The sequence below is a fragment of the Protopterus annectens genome, chromosome 1.part0, assembly GCF_019279795.1.
Source record: "Protopterus annectens isolate FY-2018-M chromosome 1.part0, PAN1.0, whole genome shotgun sequence".
NCBI classification, from domain to species: domain Eukaryota; kingdom Metazoa; phylum Chordata; order Ceratodontiformes; family Protopteridae; genus Protopterus; species Protopterus annectens.
Window position 1 is genome coordinate 1,960,110,898 of NC_056725.1, and position 12,650 is coordinate 1,960,123,547.

General features: G+C 40.1%; 1 protein-coding gene across 1 annotated transcript in view; it reads left to right on the forward strand.

Moving 5' to 3' along the window:
• The window catches only part of DCDC2C (doublecortin domain containing 2C), a 2,319,258-nt gene that overhangs the window by 1,159,809 nt on the left and 1,146,799 nt on the right, over positions 1-12,650 (forward strand). The window lies entirely within an intron of this gene.

The following is a 12,650-nucleotide window of genomic DNA, read 5'->3' on the forward strand; positions in this document are numbered from 1 at the left end:
TCTAAAATAAAAAGGAAAAAAAAAACTTCAAACAACTTGTAGTGTGTTTGTATAGGGCATTTTTACATCCTTCTTTAAAATAGAATGTATATGTTCTTATATTCTAGCTCTTAATGCTCTCTCTTTGTCTTACCTATATAAAATGCATCACAGGTCAGACACTGTGCAATATAGACCATCCCCTTTGTATTACAATTGTATCTACCCTTACAATCAATAACTCTGGGATAATTTGACACAACTATATTCCTTCCCTCAAGTATAAATTTACATTACATACATGTTTCACATTTGTGCATCATACCATTATTCATTCCTTTTTAATATGTAGTATTCCTTTCCAAAATGCCCTTCAAATTTTTACCTCTCTTGAATACAAATTTTGATGTAGCTCCAACATGGTCCAACAAAATTAAAGCTACCAAACACCCCATTACAGGTATTTTTAATAATATTTTAACAGTATTATTGTTACCATTATAAGTTAATATAAAAGTTGTCTTAAAATCATTGTTCTTATTAAAAGTGACATGAATATACCCCTTTGCTTTTAAGATTGGACAGAACCTTTCTTCACTGACTTTTAAAGCCACTTCTGCCACCTTTTTTAATAAAATCCTTTGGCTTGCCCCTTTCTCTAAAAAATTACTTAAATGGTGTACCTCCACTTCAAAATCTTCATCCGAGACAACCCCACAAATTGACCTTTCACTAGATTCCTCTTTTGCCACAAGGGATATACACTAGTAAAGTGCAAATAACTGTTAGGCCAGGTCAGATTTCTGTATATGTTAGATTTAAAACCTTGTTTGAAACATTCTTTACTCAGTGTAAAATCCAAATAATTTATTCAGTATAATTATACTTCATAGTAAATTAAAAAAAAATTGGTTACAGTATTAATAAACTGATAAAATTGTAACAATTGATCCAATGCTCCTTTCCAGAAAATGAATATATCATGCAGCAATCAGAAATAAGACCAATGATAATCAGTAAAAGCACCTCCAAAAATGTATTTGTTTTCCCAATACAATAAAATAATGACCTGAAGTAGTTTACTTTATTTGGTCTTTAACCTGCAGGTTACTGATCCATATTGGATCTGAGCTGGCAACTTTTACTAGCATCAGCTCCAAGCTCCAAACTCCTCACCTTACCCACAAAACACCTCCACTGCCTTCCTTCCCCAGATCTCGTTTGCCACGAATAGCTTATGCATCGTGATCTCTTGAGCTCCAACTTAGTCAAATGGGTAAAATCTTTTTGAGTGTCTTTTTTCTTCAAAAATTTGTTAGACAGTGTTAGTATAGATCCCATTTCTCCTCTCCTCACTTGTTGTGTCGAGTTGTAATTTTTTAGGATAGATAGAGTAGTTTGTATTGTTGTGCAGATTGTGCTTCCCCTCTCCCTCAGTGTTTTCTATGTATGAGTGTGGTGAGTGGGTGTGTGTGTGTGTGTGTGTGTGTGTGCCAATTAGAAAGAAACTTTCTTTTTTTCTTACGTTCTCTTTCTACTGAGGCAGTATGGCTGAAAAGCTTGTTTTCAAGTGTTGCACTGAGTGTGGCCATAAATTATCCCCAGCGGATGGCCACACTCTGTGTGTTTTGTGCTTGGACGTTGCCCATCTGAGTGTGGACTGCAGCATATGTGTGGGCTTCAACCCCCATGCCATTAAAGATAGGAAGGCTAAGTTGACCCTCAAAGGCCTTCTTCCCCCTTCAGAATCTGTTGCCTCGTCTCCGGCTTTGGTCACAGTGGCTGCTGTGGCCGCCTCTCCTTCCTCTCTTCCTCTGGCTTCTCCTCCCTCTCAGGCTGGGACTCAACCTCCTGTACCAAAGCCTGTGGTATTGAAGCAGAAAAGGGGTAGAGAGAGGGAGAGAGAGTCAAAGGCAAGGGAAAAGATAAAGAGGTCTCCGGACCTTACTTCACCTGCAAAAACACCACATATCTGTTACTCCCCTCGGCTCCGATCTCTGAGGTTCTCCCTGGAGGCAGAGGAGACACATTCAGCTTCTCAGGCCACGGTGCCCCGACCTGCCAGGTCGGAGTCCGAGGCTTTGTTGAGGTCCACCCAGTCCTTGTTTGACATTGATCTGGATAAAATGATGCGAGGTTTATCAGTACCCAGAGCCAGATAGGGGTCTTGCCAGCCCCCCCCCCTCAGGAGGGGGAGCTCGCTTCCTTTTTTCCAGCCTATATCTCCTTCTCCGATCTGACCTTCGGGTTTGGAGTATTCGGATCCGAGGTTGGCTTTGGTCAGGGGCTTGGCGCCGATGGTACCTGCTTCCTCTACTCCGACAGCTACCTGGAGCGTATCGGATCCAACCAGCTCGGATCCGAGCCGCTCTCTGAGCTGGAGCTTGGGTGTTGGATCCAAGGGAGTGGAACCTTTTTCTTCAGCTCTGACTTTGTTGGGCTAGGTTCCCTCCCTCTGAGCTCCATTTACCTTGGGCCCGTCTCCGATTCTCTCGTCGGACCCGGGGAGACTGGCCTCCTTATTGGTTTCTCAGGAGGTTCACTCTCCTTCAGCATTCAACATGGTAGAAAGGGTTCTCTCTTGCCGGATTGAGACCCCTGACTGCCCCCTCAGACTCCACCCAGACTCCCTCTGCTCTGTCTACAGTCCCCATCATTTTACCAGAGGGACAGCCCGTGCTCGAAGAGCCCCAGATGGTTCCCTCCGAGGAACAAGTGGCTTGTGAGCTCCCCCTGGAGAGCACCACCGGAGAAGTACCTCACAAGCATGCGTGCAAGAGGAGGCACTTGTACTCCCCCAAGTCCCTCACTGAGGACACGGACTTGGGTGATGGAGAAGGTTCCCCTAGGTCAACTCCCGAGGATGTCTCCTTTGGAGACATCATGGAAATCCTGTGCCAGCGGGGAGGTTGGTCTGTCCCCAAACCCTCTTCTGATGAGTCAATGTTCCTGGAGCCTTTCAGCATGGACCCATCTACATCCTGGGTGTTCCCTCCCATGGATCCTTTGGTGGATCTGGTCACCTCGTGAGCATGGAAGGAACCGGACACCATGGAACCAATTCCAAAAAGACTGGATAAGATCTTAAGCCCCCCCCATAGACAGACCAGCATAGAACAAGGGCTCCCCCATAGATGCCATGGTGGTAGCAGCAGCCACTAAGAAGGAACTTGCTCAGGAGAGTTCCTCAGTTCATTCTCCTGACTAAGAGTCACAGATGATGGACCGCCTAGGTAAGCGGGTTTATGCTTCAGCTACCTTTTCGATTAGGGCACTGAAATACCTGGCCCATGTCACCAGACTCCAACGCGACCTGGTAAAAGAGCTGGAGGAGTTTCCCCCAAGTCCATGTTGCAGGAGGACAAGGCTTCATTCTCCGCGAGGTTGGCCACTTTAAAAGCAGTATCTAACATGTTCATGAGACTCCTTTCACATGCTATGGAAGGAGCAGCTAGGATGCCTGGGTCCGGCGTGTCAATGACGCGCAACGTCTGGCTCAGGTTATGTCAATTTTCGGAACCCTTCAAGGCATTCTTTACCAATGCCCCTTATGACAGCTCTACACTCTTTGGTAAGACCGTCAAAGAGACATTAGTCCAGAGTGAGAAGGACAGGAAGACACTGTCTGCTGTCTGAATCTGCTTCTCTAACACTCAATGGTCCTTTTCCCAGAACCAGAGAGGGCAAAAGAAGATGTGGTTCCAGAAGTCACAGTATTCCCGGGACACTCAGAGCTCTTCTTCCCTCAGAGGCAGAGGGGGACAGAATGGACGCCGGCCCAAAGACAGAGGGGGACAGAATGGATGCCGGCCCAAAGGCAGAGGGGGTCCAAGGAACTTTGGGTCTTGAGAACCTTTCTTGAACAGACCCAGGCAGCAAACCTGAGGGGTTGCCCGACTGCTCTACTCTGGATGCAGTCAGGGGACAATTGCCCTTGCACCTAGCAGCATGGGAGTCCATAAAAATGGGCCACTGGGTGTTTCAGATCATATCCAGAGGGTACTCTATCTCCTTCGTGGGTTACCCCAAATCTCCCAGACACCTTCTGGATGTACCAGCCATGCAAAAGGAGGCAGCAGCACAGGAAATTTCCAAGCTGCTAGAAAAATGAGCTATTGAAACCGTCCCCCCAGATCAGTCTGGATCAGGCTTCTACTCCAGGTTCTTTTTGGTGCCAAAGAAACGGAGGAGTTAAGGTCCATTCTGGATCTCTCTACCCTAAACTTGTCAGTTGCCAAAGAGAAGTTCTGGATGGTCACATTACAGTCCATCATGATGTACCTGCAAGAAAGCGACTGGATGTGCTTGTTAGACCTCCAGGATGCTTACTTTCACATAAAAATGCACAGAAGCTCCAGGAGGTTCCTCCGCTTCCAGCTAGGAGTCAATGATTATCAATTCTGAGCCCTACCATTTGGTCTCACCACAGCCCCCAGGGTGTTTACCAAAGTGATGGCAGTGGTAGCGGCTCACCTGAGACTTCAGGGGATTCAGGTCTATCCGTACCTGGACGATTGGCTCCTCACTGCTCCCACCAGGCATCTACTCTCCCAAACCAGGGATTATTTCCTGACTCTTGCCCTGCATTTGGGGATCACTATCAACGCATCCAAATCTCTCCTAGACCCTGTGCAGGTGATAGACTACATTGATGCCAGGATAGATACTCTTCAGTGCAAAATCTTCCTGACCTCAGAGAGAGAGTTCAAAACCTGAGGATGCATGTCTCCCTGATCTATCACTCTCATCTCCCAATGACGGAATCGGTGTTGAGGGCCTTAGGCTCGATTGAGGCAACCATAACTCTTCTCCCGTGTGTCCAGTTACACATAAGAATTCTACAGTGGAATATTCTATACTCAGATAATAAGCTGAGAGAATGTATTTCTCAGACTTCACTGTTCTCTTTTAGGAATAATTTGTCTTTAAAGAAACAACTTTGTTATAGTAAAGATGATGTTGTAGTACTAGAATCACAACATAAGGGTACATATCCATGTAGATATTGCCGTGTTTGTAAATATCTGTATAGTGCCCCCCAATTTAGACATCCTTTTCATGATTGCTTTGTTGAGTTTCCATTTTATGCTGACTGCACTAGTCAAAATTTAGTATATTACTGTTTCTGTACAGTTTGTTATGTCTTCTACGTAGGTAAGACCAACAGGTCCCTTAGAGAACGTGTGTTAGAGCATCTTAGGGATATTAGTAACAGGAAGAATACTAATGCATTAGCTAAACATGTAGAATGTAATGGCATAAGTCATGAATTTAAGTTTTTTGTATTGGAACTAATAAATGAAGGCAAGAGAGGTGGTGATATTTGTAATAAGACCGAATCCATTAAGCAAAAATGGATTATCCTTTTTAAAGCTGATACATATCCAGGTATAAATTATATGGTTTCTTTAAAACCATTTTTACATCAGAGATGTTTGAAACACTAACTTACTGATACATAGTTTTTATATATGTTGTTTTGCTTTAAATTTAATTAGATAGTTAATTAATATGGCATTCTCATTGGTGCATAGTTTTTTAAATATTGACTGTTTTATGAAATGTTTGTCTGATGAAGCGGTTGTTTGAGAGACCGTGAAAGCACTAACCTGTTGTGATTAACCTGTTGTGATTAAATTAGTTGCCTTTTTCTGTTGTGTCGAAGTGCTTTTTATCTCTTATTTTCTGATTCATTTTATTTGCACTTTGTGTTTTCTGGGAACTTTTTATTTACTTTTTGATATTTGTAGTTTTAATTGTTCCTGGAACATGGCAAAAGGCACTGCTATAGAGTTGGATTATAATCCTGGTACTTCAGTACAAAAATCGAATGGGCATCGCCTAGAAAGGATTTTGATGTTACAGAGGAATCCTTTGCTTGAAGTTAGAATTGATTCTGTGGCTGGTGAGGATACTAATTTCAATGTAAATGAAATGTTTGAACGCAAATATAGAGATTTAGAGAATAAACTCTATAAGTTCAAATGCCTGCAATGGCAAAGAATGCATCTAGAGGCCGAGTTGCACCTCCAGATAGTTCTGAGAAGTTTACGTGTACTCAACATGCCAACCTATGGAGACACGTATCCGGAACTTTTGAAACAATGGCAGAACTTGAACCGGAGTTTTAGCAGTGCTTATATGAAATTGCTGATAGACTTTTTCACCCCTCTTGAAGAAGAACTAGCAGCAGATATTCATTTGCTGCATGCCGATATCCTGACTGAATTCTCTAATGACGTTATACTTGATAAACTTGACATTTTGCATGATAGTATAACTGGCTATGATAAAAGCCTACTTAATGTGAAGACTAAGAAATTAATTAGAGATGTTACAGATTTTGAGAGAGGTGCCATGTTTATTTGGCCGAGACAACAAATCTCTACTAGAGACACTACTGGTAATGTTTCAGCAGCTCTGAATGGAGGGACAGTGACTACTATGCAGGAAGTACCTGCGTCTCCAAATGTCAATCAAATTCGTGATCAAATCACTGATTTGGTAGGGGGAACTGAGCGATCATTGAGTGAGCAGGCAGGAAATGCTTTTTTATATACTGCGACTACAAGCAGCAGTTCAGTGGAATGAGTGGTAATGTCTTTTGATAAAATACTGTCGACAGAAATGCTGAGTTCTGTTTCAAATGTTCAATCAGCCACGAATCTGGGTACATCGAGCAGAGCTATCAGTAAGGTACCAGGGAAATTGTTGAATGAACATCACCATTTTTCCCTATCAGAGCCACTTCCCTACAAGCCAACACCATGAGGGAATCGCTCGTTGAGCAGAGGGAGAAGGGGACGTGTACGGCAGAATTCACAAACTGTGGATCGAACTGTCTACAAGAACGCAAGTGCAGTAAGGAAGATTTGATTGTTAATTTGTCTTCTTTACAGGTAACTGATGCACCACGAAGAGTGCTTAATAAAGGGCTGACTTTTATTCCCTCACAGAAGTCAAATATTGTTGATGTATTAAACAAACCACACCAACACTCCACAGGGTAAATGCTGCACTGTCAAAAGACACAAGTTTATCAGCAATGTAGAAAATCACAGCAGCAGCAGCAACCATGCAATTCTTTCCAACGAAACGAACAAACAAAACGACTCTTAAAATATTCACAAAAGAATCTGGTTTAATGGGTGCACTCAGTCGGTAACGCTTTCACTTTATAGCTTCATCAGACCTCGTAATAAACTGAGTACAAAGTATTTAAAAAGTATTTAAAAAGATAGAGCATCCAATCAAATTGCTCTAACTATAACATTACATCCTGACTAATTCTACTACATCATTGCAGAGCCTCTAGTGGATAGACATCATAATTACCTTATATCAAACAAACATAATAAAGGCATATAGCATATAAATAAAAATAATACTACTTAAAAACTTGATTAACATTCGAGCTTAATTATTGTAAATATCTGAACATTAATCCCTAATACAGGCACATTCAGAAACAAAAGTAAAAAACAAATGTTAAAAAACTATTAAAGAAGCCATACTGACATCTCAAGCACGGACTGTGTACCTACTGTATTTTGATCAATATATGAGCAATGCAAAAGCAAATCACTTTTAAGCAAAATTCACAACTCTTTAAAAACAATCAGCAGTGCATTACAGTCCCATACCTCAAATAAACAGTATGCATATCACACATAAAAACAAGATGCATCAGTTTAAATATTATAAAGTTATACAAATCTTAAAAAATATATAAACATAGAATGCCCAAATACATTTTCAAATCACTAATTACTGAAACTCAACTATAAATAACACATCTAAATCAAGTAATACATATCATTACCTCAGTCCATCATACTAGCATAGGATGGACAAAATAATAAGGCAATCACATTCGAAATCTAACAAGGCTTTGCCTTTGAACTAAAAGCTGGAGCCTCGTTATGAACCACATAAGTGCAAAGAATCCAGTACTCTATATTGAGCACTTCAAAACCAAACAATCTTCCATAAGATCCATATACACACATGCTTCTGTTAAAATGAATACAAACCACAGTGCAACAAGCATATCTGTTTAACAACCTCTCAGAATAAAATTATATAACAGAGGTGCTACCAGATGATGACATTGCTAAGCATTATTAGTCTGAGATTCCAAATGAAAATGAATATCAAGCGGTGTGTCCAACGAACAATCAACTACCAACCAAATGATATATGTCGTTTGCTCATCTAACACACCACGCAATATCTGGACACTCAGGACCTCATCCTAACTCTTCTTTTCCACCTAACATACCTACCTAACTCGCATGCTTTCCGTCTTAAGAAATGGCCTAATCGAAGCTCTCCCATCTAATCCTTCACCTGAATCAGCTCTAAGATGTATGATCCATTTAACTTCTTTTTCTTCAGTAACATTATTAACATTACCTCCCCTTAAATTAGTTGTAATAACTTCTACAACCATAAATTCAAAGGTGTGTTGATGCCCAGTTAGCATCACATACTTAGCCAATGCATTAGTAACCAGACCTGTTCTAATATTATAAAGATGTTCCCTGATTCTATTTCTAAAACATCTGTCTGTCTTTCCTACATAAAAGTATTGACAGGGTACACATACAGCAATATATAACCACATGCTGGGTATTACAACTCGCTGAACATTTAAATATATATTCCTTACCTGTATCAGGATGTACAAACTTCCCTGTGCTATCAGTATATTGACGAAAGTTACATTCACCACAAGGAGTAGTGCCTATAACAACTCCAGATCTATCTCTGGCTTGTTGAGAGCATAACATCCTTCTAATGTTATATTTGTTCTTATACCTAAACTTAGGTTTCTCTCCTATAACCTTAGCAATCTGTGGGTCTGTTAACACACATTCCAATGTTTACTAAATATATCATAGATGTCCCATTATCTATGGTGTAGAACATGGGGATCTTTAGTTCAGAATTCTCTATGGAATTTCAAAGCCTCTCAACTTGAACATGATCAGAAAAATAGGGTTTGGCTCTATCTCTTCTCAAAGAGTCTATATCACACAGCCCTTCATTCAAGTCACATTGACCATATCCCCGTTGCTTAAATCTATCCCTAAGATTCAATAACTCTGAGGAAAAGCCAGTATCAGTATTATTCAATCTTGATATATGCATTCCCTGTCCCCTAACTACATTCCGAAATACTTAGTTGGGATGCATACTTTGTCTATGCAACAATGTGTTCTTATGACATTCCTTCCTATGTACTCCTGTGTTAAAGGAACTATCACTTAACCTTTCCACAAAAACATCAAGATAGGATACCTTCTCTATTGATGAAGACATGGTAAATTTCAGATAACTAGTCGCATTATTCATTCCTTCGACAAAGCTATCTAACATACCTTTATTACCATTCCAAATAAAAAAGATGTAATCTACAAAACATCTGTAAAACGGGACAGTTCCATCTGAAAAAGGACTTCCTCCTCCCATATTGCTAGAAACATGTTGGCGTAGCTATTGGCACAAGGTGTGCCCACAGCCACACTATCATGCTGGAGGAAAGGAGTCTCCTCAAAAAGAAAGACATTACTTTCAAGAATTGTTTCCAAGAACAAACTAACAATATCTATTAACCTTTCATCATATGTACTATGTTTATGCAGGTATCGTCTTATATGATCAACCCCATCTGCATTAGGTATGAGAGTGAAAAGGGACTGTATATCCAAAGTTACTAATATCAAATTACTATCTAACCTTAAATTATTGGTGAACACATATAGATCTTTCAAAAATTGTTTGGTATCTCTCAAAATCTTAGAATTTATATTAATGAGAGGGTATAAATGCTTCTCAACATATTCTGAAAATGGCTCTGTACACCACCCCCTACCAGAAACAATAGGCCTCATAGGGGGATTATAAACATTCTTATGAACCTTAGGGAGACCATGTATCATGGGTATAACAGGATCATTAACATATAAGAACATGAGCAGATCCTTTGTGATTAGGCCACTGTTAACCAAATCATCCAACATGGATTTACTATTGCTAATGTTAGCAATAATTTCATTGTGATCTATCAAGCTGTAAAATCTATCATCATTCAGCATTTCCCTCATAGAAAGCTGATATGCAGCAGTATCCATCGATACCACCAGGCCACCCTTATCAGTTGGTCTGATAGCTTTACTGATATCTGATTGTAACCTCTTCAAAGCTTCTTGTTCTCTGAAGCACAAATTAGTCTTCAGCTTCTGAGAAGTTCCATCATGAACATTTCCAAAATACTTCTATAAATCATCTTCAACTAACTTATCAAATGCAAGCACCAAAGGATGGTAATTAGGCATATAGGTACTTGATCTTTTAAACCTATTCTCACCAGAGAACACTTCCCCTCCCATTTCCAATTTTAACATAACATTCCTAGTAAAAGTTTTCAAATCAAGTCATAACGTCCGTAAGTTCACTCATACTGGTGGGTATAAAACCAAGTCCTTTATTAAGGACTGAACACTCATAGGAGTCCAAAACTCTGTTGGAAATGTTCCAAACTAAACAGTCCCGACATGACTCCACATTTTCTTGAGAGTGCGACCAGGTTGTCTCTCTGGCGAGATTTTCCATTTCTGCCTTCCTCGACTGGCAGAACGCACCCTTTTCATACCTCTCTCTACTACTGGTACGGGTAAAGGGAACTGATGAAAATTACCAGACATACTATTGCTAGTAGATGCTCCAAGATCATATCTTGGCATCCCTTTGGGACGTGTGTCCACCGAACCAACATTGTCACTCCCATCAGAAATGACAAAAGGAATATTATCATTATATGTCACTGTATTAACACCCTTCACAGGAATAGAGTCATTAACATTAACTGTTGACACCTCATTGAAAGTGTTACTGGATAGTATTTCCATATTTGAAAGAAGAACAGTTATGCAGAAAAGAGGTAAGCTGGATAGAGACACTAGAGATTTCCAGCTAGGCCATGTCTTTACATGGCCCAGCGCTACAAACAGCAATAATTATAATGAAAGAACTGAGGCACATGGTGCTGATAATGCTGTAACAGTAAGAATGTTAATGAGCGTGGAAGAGGAACTTTGATATCAGCAGAGGCCAGTAGTGATGTAACAGTGATACCTGCTATGTTAGATCTAAGGGAGGTTACTGGTTGTAGCAATAATGACTCTATTCCTGTGAAGAGTGTTAATACAGTGACATGTAATGATAATGTTCCTCTTGTCATTTCTGATGGGAGTGACAATGTTGGTTCGGTGGACTCACGTCCCAAAGGGATGCCAAGATATGATCTTGGAGCATCTACTAGTAATAGTATGTCTGGTAATTTTCATCAGTTCCCTTTACCCATACCAATAGTAGAGAGAGGTATGAAAAGGGCGCTTTCTGCCAGTTGAGGAAGGCAGAAATGGAAAATCTCGCCAGAGAGACAACCTGGTCGCACTCTCAAGAAAATGTGGAGTCATGTCGGGACTGTTTAGTTTGGAACATTTCCAACAGAGTTTTGGACTCCTATGAGTGTTCAGTCCTTAATAAAGGACTTGGTTTTATATCCACCAGTATGAGTGAACTTACTGACGTTATGACTGATTTGAAAACTTTTACTAGGAATGTTATGTTAAAATTTAAAATGGGAGGGGAAGTGTTCTCTGGTGAGAATTGGTTTAAAAGATCAAGTATCTATATGCCTAATTACCATCCTTTGGTGCTTGCGTTTGATAAGTTAATTGAAGATGATTTATAGAAGTATTTTGGAAATGTTCATGATGGAACTTCTCAGAAGTTGAAGACTAATTTGAGCTTCAGAGAACGAGAAGCTTTGAAGAGGTTACAATCAGATGTCAGTATAGCTATCAGACCAACTGATAAGGGTGGCCCGGTGGTATTGATGGATACTGGTGCATATCAGCTTTCTATGAGGGAAATGCTGAATGATGATAGATTTTACAGCTTGATAGATCACAATGAAATTATTGCTAAAATTAGCAATATTAAATCCATGTTGGATGATTTGGTTAAGAGTGGCCTAATCACAAAGGATCTGTTCAAGTTCTTATATGTTAATGATCCTGTTATACCCACGATACATGGTCTCCCTAAGGTTCATAAGAATGTTTATAATCCCCCTATGAGGCCTATTGTTTCTGGTAGGGGGTGGTGTACAGAGCCATTTTCAGAATATGTTGAGAAGCATTTACGCCCTCTCATTAATATAAATTCTAAGATTCTGAGAGATAGCAAAAAATTTTTGAAATATCTATATGTTTTCACCAATAATTTAAGGTTAGATAGTAATTTTATATTAGTAACTTTGGATATACAGTCCCTTTTCACTCTCATACCTAATGCAGATGGGGTTGATCGTATAAGACGATACCTGCCTAAACATAGTACATATGATGAAAGGTTAATAGATATTGTTAGTTTGTTCTTGCAAACAATTCGTGAAAGTAATGTCTTTCTTTTTGAGGAGACTCCTTTCCTCCAGCGTGATGGCGTGGCTATGGGCACACCTTGTGCCAATAGCTACGCCAACATGTTTCTAGCATTATGGGAGGAGGAAGTCCTTTTTCAGATGGAACTATATCATAAGTATATACTGTTTTACAGACGTTTTGTAGATGATGTCTTTTTTATTTGGAATGGTAATAAAG